The sequence below is a fragment of the Trichosurus vulpecula genome, chromosome 1 (genome assembly GCF_011100635.1).
Source record: "Trichosurus vulpecula isolate mTriVul1 chromosome 1, mTriVul1.pri, whole genome shotgun sequence".
Classification (NCBI taxonomy): Eukaryota; Metazoa; Chordata; class Mammalia; order Diprotodontia; family Phalangeridae; genus Trichosurus; species Trichosurus vulpecula.
In genome coordinates, this window is record NC_050573.1 from 367,215,505 (window position 1) to 367,224,679 (window position 9,175).

Here is a 9,175-nt window from a genome sequence, read left to right on the forward strand (position 1 = left end):
TTAAGATAAACCAAATTTGTAGGTAACAGTATATTCAGTAGGTTCATTGTGCTCATTAAATTTTGTATAGAGTTTTCTTGATGCAATCCATGTCTGTTTCCCAGAATTACATACTGATGGGACCTAAAGAAGTGTTATTGCATCCTCCCTCTTTTCATTGCATAAATGTGTCTACATATGCATGTGTTCATGTGTGTATATGTTTGTTGGGAGGAGGGGTACTTCTGGAATGGGGTATAATGGGGCTTATCTGGGTATGCCCTGATCATCTGACATGTTAGGGAACATAGGAAGCCTCTATTTTAGGAGATTTGAGCATGCCCAAGCAAGCCCTATTACATGTAGATGTGGAATATTACATATACAGGCAGAAAGGCAAATGTGGTTGAGATGTTGTTCAGTTTGGCTAAGCTATATGTGTGTTTTTCTTTAATGTTTTAATCTTTACTTCAAAGAAAAAATGAAAGTAGGTATCAATACTGTAAGACAGATTATATATAATGTTACTGGGGGATGTTCTTCCAACTAGGTCTTGGGAATAATTGTCCCAGTTTGTTTAGGAACCCAACAAATCAAAATAACGTTTCTTTTTGAAATCAAGAGTTTTTGATTTATATTCTGTGATGCCATATTATATGACAGCTGTCCATGTAAATTTAAGAACAAAAATTTTTGAGGACTAATTACCAACTTTAATTTAGTTTCACATGAAATTATCTAAGTTCCCAAGAAGGGGTTGAAGATTCATAATGATTAATAACTCAACTCCTCAGCATGACATTCAAAGCACTCTACCATGTGGTCTTAACTCATTCTTCTGATTTTATCTTCAAGATTCTCCTAATTGAGCCCTTTGCATCAGTCAGGCTGGTTAACTCAGCATCCAGCAAACATACCTCATACTTCCCTCCTACTTTCTTGTATTTTTTCCCTCCCATTTACCCTGCCTGGGGTGTTTATGCAACAGTAAAGGCCTGTGGGCAAGACAACTCCTTTATCTCACTTATTGTTCTGAATAAACTCTTTAAAAAGCCATCTAATCTCAGTATCTCCACTTTCTTTTCCTTTCATTTGCCCTCTGAAACCCCTGAAGCCATTGCCAACCTCAACACTCATCCAAAACTATCTTCTCCAAAATAACCAATGATCTCTTAAGTTGCCAAATCTAATGGTCATTTTCTGTTCATTCTCCTTGACTTTTGTGTTTCATTTGAGACTGTTGACCATCGCCTCTTCCTGGATACTCTTCTCTCTATGGGTTTTCAGGACATGGGTTTCTCACGATTCTCTTTCTACCTGTCACATTCCTCCTCAGTTTGATTTGCCAAATCCTCACCCATGTCACTAACTATGAGTGTAACCCAGTGTGCTCTCTCTAGGCCTCCTCTCTTTTCTTTTGACAGTGTATCTCTTGGTGACCTCATCAGCTCCCATGGATCCAATTACCATCTTCATGCATATAACTTTGAGATCTATATATTCAGCTCATCTCTCTACTGAATTCTAATACCATATTACCTATTGAACTTTTCCAACTTGATATATATCAAGCTCAGGATGTTGAAAATAGAAATCATTATCTTCCACACAAACTCCACTTCCAAACTTCCCTATTATATGATAATATTTCCTGTCATTCTGGTTCACAATCTGTGTTATTCTTGACTCCTCACTCTCAATCATTCCACATAGCTAAATGCTTGCCATATATTGTCATTTCTTTCTCCTAAAAATCTCTTGCCCTTCCTCTGCATTCATTCAGCCACCACCTGGGTTTGGGTTCCATTCCTTCTTTTATGAAATATTGCAAAGTCTTCTCATTTGATCTCCATGTATAATAGAACTGGGATAAGTAAAGAAGTCTGTGGCTTTCTACTAGATATCTCCTTCGAGTATGAGATCTATCCATTAATCAACACTCTTTTGATTTAGATGTTGAGCTACCTAAGAATCTAAATAACTATGTCACCATCCAGAAAATATCTATATCAGTATCTACCTGTCTTGTGCATAAAATACTGTGACAGGTGTTATAACATATTTTGCTAAAATTCAGTTTTCTTATGTTTATAGAATTTACCTATTTATACTGGTGGTGTAAGATTATCTAAAAAAATAGGACATGAGTGTAACTGCTTATAAGAAACCTATGCTAGCTTTTACTGATTGCCTCTCAACCCACAAGCACATGTAAAACATTTTTAAGGATATCTGTTATGTATATAATTCAAATTCAGTTACTTATAATCTACAGAATCCATACTCTTCCTTTTCTCTTGAAAATTCAATTAATAGTTTCAAATTCCCAGTCCTCTCTTCTCTTTCACTATTTTTCAAAAACTAAGGACAGTTTCTTAAAACAATATATCTTCAAGCTCTTTCAGTATCATGGGAAGAAATCTCTCTAGTTCTATGATTAGAAATCATTACCATCTCCTTATTTATTTTAAGCTTTAAATGCCTGTTAACCATTTTTGTTCTATGTTTCAGCTGGAAGGCCATTCTCTTCTCCAGAGAAATATGAAACAAAACAAGAGATTAATAGGTCTGCTTTGTTCTCTATCTTCAGTGGTCATTACTTCATCTACCCACAAATAGTATTACAGCCCTTCTTCATCTTCCCCTTGATGCTGAAATATCCAAAAGACCTTTTCATTTTTCTATTCTCAGCATTCATAACAAGTGTTTCCAACATTCAAAAAGGCTCCTGTCACTCTTGAATTAATCATTATCTCTCTTATCTATGCTCCCATCTTCTAAACACTTATGAGATGACTTTTCTGGAGAGCCAAATTTTTCTATTTAAAGAGCTCAACATTTTCTTTCTCATTGAAAAAAAGTCTTTGTTTTATCAAAATTTTATTCTTTACATTGTCTCTTTTGCCTTGAGATGATTTCTTGTGTAGAATTTAGGACATAATGCCCTACCTATCATTTTTCTGAACTTTTTAATTAATTAAAAAAATCTATGGTTCATTTCAGACTATGCTCCTCTTGATTGGTCAGTCTTCTTGGAAGAGTAGATTTCATTAGTAAATAACACTGTCACCACCATTATATATATGAATTATTTCTTTTGAATCAAATGTACCCTTTATTTTCACATTTTAATGAAAAGTCACATATCACAAACTTTCAGTGACCTCTATGAGATTGAACTTACATCCTTGCATAAGATACTTTCAATATTATATGTATGCTTCCCCTTGGTATAAAAATATGAGGCCATTAATGTGTCCCTTCTTCTTGAATATTGTCTAATTCACAGGAGAAATTACACATTGGGATTTTAGCAAGGCATTTTACACAGTCTTCTGCTATCCTTGTGTACAAAATGGACAGATATGTACTTTATTGTTATTGCTAAGTGGATTCAGTATTTGTTGAATGATCAAACCTAAAAAATGTTGATTAATGTATTGATATCAACCTGTAAGCCAACCTGGCCTCTAGTGGATTGCCACATGGAACTATTCTTGGCTCTTTTCCCTTTTATCAATAACTTACACTTTCATGTTACAAGGTAGCTCATGTGATTATGATATGGGTATAAGGTTGAACTGGTTATGTGGTGAGGGAAAGGGGTGATGGGTGAATGACCCTCGAATCCTTTTTGTATTCTTATAAAGTCAAAAGAAAATGAATAAAGTTTTCTGGGTAGACCTTAGGAGAGGACATAGATAAGAGTTGTACAAAATATGTATGCATAGGTTGTAATCTGCATTAATGCAGAGAATAATAAAATCAGTGAGATTGTGAATGTAGTGGACTGTTTGAAGAAAAAAGAAATTAGATGAAATTGCTTTTTATAGAAGACATAAATATGGAAGGACTATCTGAATTTGGATCCAAGAGATATATACAGATCTGATTGTATATTTAAAATTGGAAGGGCCATTAGAGGTTGACTGGTTTTTCCTCTCACTTTAGAAATGAGAAAAGTAAAATCTTGATTATTGTTTAAGGTCATAAAATAGTAAACAGAAATGTTGATATTCAAAGACAGGTCTTCTGACTCTAAATATAGCTTCTTTATAATGTACCTACTAAAGCTAACAAAATTTAATGGGGGATAAGTGAGGTATTGTACTATGGTTAAAAAATCTTTTATGAATACAGGATGGAAAATTTAGCTAAAAACTTAATAATTTGGAAAAGAATAGAGGCAGTCAAAAACTGAAAATGATTTTAGACTACATTAAGAGAAGTATAATGTCCAATCATTATTCTCTTCCTGAGTCTGACCATATCTTTACACTTACGAACAATTCATTTTGCCACATTTTAGTATAGCAAGTTGGTATCACTCAGCAAAAGTTGGCCAGGATCATGAGGTGACTTTAATCCATACCACAGGAGAATTGGTTGAAGAAACTATAGTCTGGAAAAAGGAAGTTATTTGAGTGACCTCTTTAGTTGCCTTTGATTATTTGAATAGATGTCAAGTGGAAGATAGATTAGACTTGTTTTGTGTAGTGAAAGAAAGCACAACTAGGATCAACAGGAAGAAATTGTTGAAAGGTGGATCAACATTAAAATAATAGATTATAAAGTAATAATGGTTATTATTTTGAACTGATACAATGATAAAAATAGTTTAAATGAACTATCTTAAATCATTTAAATAAAATTAGGATCGTGGCCATGGAGAAAGCATTGACTTGGGAAGTAGTGGATTCTCTGTCACAGTTACCTTATGATCAAAATCTGAATGACCTCTTATTGGGATATTTTGGATGGGACTCATGATTTGGGTCACAGTTCAAATTGTTGACACCTTAATTCCTTTTCAAATCTGAATCATTGATTCTTCTAAGATTATCATCAATGTAAAAATCCATAGCTATCCAAATTGACTTAACCATTGCACTATTAATCTTACTGCCTATATTTCTCATGTGGCCTTCAATTATAGTCCATCTTACGACATTTGATCCAAGTTAACAAATATGTATTAGGGCAGTGGCACAGAATATAGAGCACCAGGCATGAATTCAGGAAGACGTGCCTTCCCATGTTCAAATCTGGCTTTAGACAATTAGTTGTGTGACCTTGGGCAAGTCACTTAACTGAGTTTGCCTCAGTTTCCTCATTTTTAAAAGGAATGGGAGAAGGAAATGGCAATCTACTCCAGTATCTTTGCCAAGAAAACCCAGATGGGGTCATGAAGGGTCAGACGTGATTGAAAACAACTGAACAACAACAACGGCAACAACAACTGCTACTACCACTACTATTACTACCACTGCTATACTGTTACTACTGCCACTACTACTACTATTAGTACTACTACTACTACAAACGTTGATTAAATTCCTCAAATGTGCAAAAATGCTGCTTCAAATTGAGGACAAAGTTGGAAAACAACACTTCCTTTTTTTATATATCCTCATATTGTTTTATTCTTTTAAAAAATTATAGGATTATTCTAAGGGCAAAGAGAACTTGTGGCACAGATATAAGTGAAGAGCTTGTGGAAAAATAAATTGCGATCTAGACAACAAGGAGACCAAAGGGAATGCTTGCAAATGGACTCATCTGACTCTAGTTATCAAAGCTTTAACTCTGCAAATATTTGGAGGCACAATTATGCGTATTTGTTTTATTCATAATTTGTATTGTTTTGGGATACCAAAAGTATTTCTCATGATGGTGAATTAACAAAATTTTTGTACCTCATCTCAAAACATCCACTGATCCATCTCATCCAATGGTAATATCAAATTTGTTAAAAGGAACATAAAAACAAACATGCACAGTTTTCCTAAAGGTCTATTTCATTATTGGTGGGTAGCACCATTTAAGAGTTAAATATATTTAAATAATTTATTGGTGACTGCACTTCTGCAGCATTGATAACTAGATAGATAACCAATTTAACTGGAGACCAACAAGTAACTGTCTAAATATTTAAAACACAGCTCTTGTTTGGATCATCCCTTGTTTAGATCATCCCTCTTAGAAAAAAAAAAACCTGCTGGTCACATTGGAAATAAATTTTAAGGCCAAATCTTCTGCTAGCTATCCATTCCCCACAGATTTCTTCCATTGTACTAAACCTCCAACTCCAAGGCGAGCCCAAGTTTGTGACCTCCAGCATTGATGCTCTTCCCATCCACCAGGGCAGACAATGTAAGCTTCACACCAGGCCTCAGGGTCTTAGTATAACCCACACCAATTAAACTAGAATTGTTGACTTTTGCGGAAATAGAAGCAGTGGAATCCAACTGATATTTGGCTGCAATGCCGAAACGAGTGCAGTTGGTGCCTGATGTCCAAGCTAGGTTTACAGAAGTATGAAGATCATCACATAGTTTCTTATAAATTGAACCTCTGAATTCTGTTCCACTGTTGACAGTAGTGTGCAATTGGAAGTTTCCAGTCCTGTAGCCCACTGCAGTTATTCCTTGTTAACTTTGACTTGGCACTATCGAAGGTCATCTGGTAGCCAGCAAGCCAGCCTTCATAACCAGAAATGGCTGACCCAGGAATCGCAGGTCCAGCAAAATCGAAGTCAATGTCACAGCCAAGGTTTATACATTCCCATTTATAAGCAGACTTTATTTTGCCACTTTTCTTTTCTGTGTTTAGTGAGAAGCTATTGTCAAATGTCAGCTTCAAACCTTGGCAAATCTGATCTTCAATTGCGATTTTGGTTCCCAGAGTGTTATCAGTGTTCTATTTTTCTGTGAAAGTCAGACCATACTCACATCATTTATATTTGGTCTCCAGAGTCCCAGAAACTTTACCAGTGTCTGTATTAGACTAACCCGATGATGAGAATTCTACTCCATTGCAGGATTTTGTTTTCACATCCAGTTTCACCAACCCAAAACCAAATCCTTTGTTGAAAATATCTCTGGCAGCTTTGCCAAGGTCAGCCTATGAAGAAGGAATGCACATTGTTGGATGCTGACACTTCTGTAGGTACAACATGGCGAGGCTGAGCAGAGGGGTGACCTGCAGGAAAGGACTCCAGAAAATGGATGGCAATCAGGCGCCCCTCCCTCCTCACCCTCTCCCCTTATCTCCCTCTCTGATTCTTCACCCTTCCCCTTTTCTCTCCTTTTCTCCCCTTCCTTCTCCCCTCCCCTCCCTCCTGTCCTCTATTCTCCCCTCTCCCCCATCCCCATCCTTCCCTCCATGGTTTCTCCTTCCTCCCTTCCCAGGCCTAGACAATGCCATGGTGAAGGATGGCCAAGGAGGCTATGGAGCCCACCAAGGTGGATATCACACAGCTGTACCAGGACATGTTCTCCAAAATGGCCACGTACCTCACAGGTGAGCTGACAGCCACCAGTGAAGACTATAAACTTCTGGAAAATATGAACAACTGACTACTTTGAAGTACCTAGAAATGAAAGATATTGCAGTAAACCTAAGTAGAAACCTAAAGGACTTAAACCAGAAATATGCATCAACTCAGCCTTATCTGCATCATATCACTCTGATTGAGGAGCAAGTAGCAGCTCTTGAGCAAGAAGCTTACAAATTGGATGCATATTCAAAGAAACTAGAAGCAAAGTACAAGAAGTTAGAGAAGTCATGAAAGAATTCTTTAGCGCAAAGATTTAATGACAAGAATGTTTTATAAGAGCTGAAATAACAGGGATGGGATTTACTGCTATGCTTCAATTCCTAAAAAGAAGTGGTGCTACTGATCCAAGGAGAATCCCAGCCCCTACCTCTGGTTGGATGTGTAACTCTGGCCACACCTGCCACACCTGATGTTTTCCTAAACCTGTACCCCCTGGAACCTCATCTTATCTTGTGCTTCATTATGTGCCCTAGACCAAAGCTCAGAAATCAGGATCAACCCTTTCTAGAGCAGACACAGATAAGAGGCTCTCATGTCCCTGTCTCCTCCCATCTTCCCTCTCCCCTAGGCCTCACCACCACCCCATTCATAACCTGTTCTTGAACTTAAATAATAACTGCTGACTATGAAAAAAAAAGAAAATAACACTTTCTTGCAGTCAAGGAGCTAAAGTTTTGCAGGGAAATGAGAAATGCATACACATTGGAAATAAGAATTGCTAGTATTTCATTTATAATTACTGGAATGACTTTCATAAGTGACCTGAGTAAATAAGGTCATATCAAGAGCATTTATGAATAAAAATGCAATTAAGTCAATAAAAAGACAAAAGAACAAAAAAGATTACATAAATACATAAGCCATTTCATAAGTCACCATATTTGGACTCTAATATCAGAATTTCTGATGTCCTTATAGTGGAAATATAAATAGAAAGAGAAAGTAAGGAAAGCATTCAGAAAAGACAATATATAAACAGAGGAAATCTTGGTCGAATGTAACACAATTTTATGGAATTACAAATGGGTTCTCAAAGATCTAAAGGAGGGGACTATTGAAAACTGTATGTCACAGTAGACCATAACTTTACTATCTCACAATTGACTAAAATATGTAGAGAATAAAAGATCACACTATGCTTATTATTAATTGCCTATTTAAAAAAAATTGATAGAGTAAAACACTACCTTAAAAGGCATCCTTGAAGAAGTATGCAAATTCCCATGTAGTTGTCAAAGTATGTAAACTCTTACTACCTGCATGACCTCAGTAAGTCATTTAACCTTTGTCTGCCTCATTTTCATCATTTGCAAAATGGGGGTAATAGTAGCACCTGTCTGCCAGGTTTGTTGTGATGATTAAATATGCTAAAATGTATAAAGTGCTTTGTAAAACATACAGAAATTGAAGTATGCTTTCATCATCATCATTATCATCATCATTAACACCGTAACCCTTTAAAGCTCTGACAATATAATTGACTTTGTTTGATGACCTCATCATTAATTTCAAGTAAGGAACAAAACTGAGGAGCATATACTCACCCATGGTGTTCCCTCCCTGCTGTCACTAAAAAAGGATATATCACAAAGGACAAACCAAAGAGGAATTTCAGATACATGGTAAGGTCCTTCAGATGCCTTTTATGTGAATGAGACTATACAAATTGTGTTAAGCCCTGGAAAATTGCAGATCTCAATAAGAGATCCATAGTTGCCACAAATAATAGTAATAATTTTATTGCTAATGGAAAGAGTATGTCAAACAACTCGACTATGGATTCATTCATTGTCCCAATGATTTCTCAGACCCACACACCCCTACTTCATCACCATTTCTCTTTATATTTTCTTTCCT

General features: G+C 36.1%; 2 pseudogenes; one reads left to right on the forward strand and one right to left on the reverse strand.

Annotated features, from left to right (window-relative positions):
* Positions 1-6,053: 6,053 nt before the first annotated feature.
* LOC118833529 lies at positions 6,054-6,936 on the reverse strand (annotated as a pseudogene).
* A 257-nt stretch (positions 6,937-7,193) lies between these two features.
* Positions 7,194-7,537, forward strand: LOC118838532 (annotated as a pseudogene).
* The last annotated feature ends 1,638 nt before the right edge of the window (positions 7,538-9,175 follow it).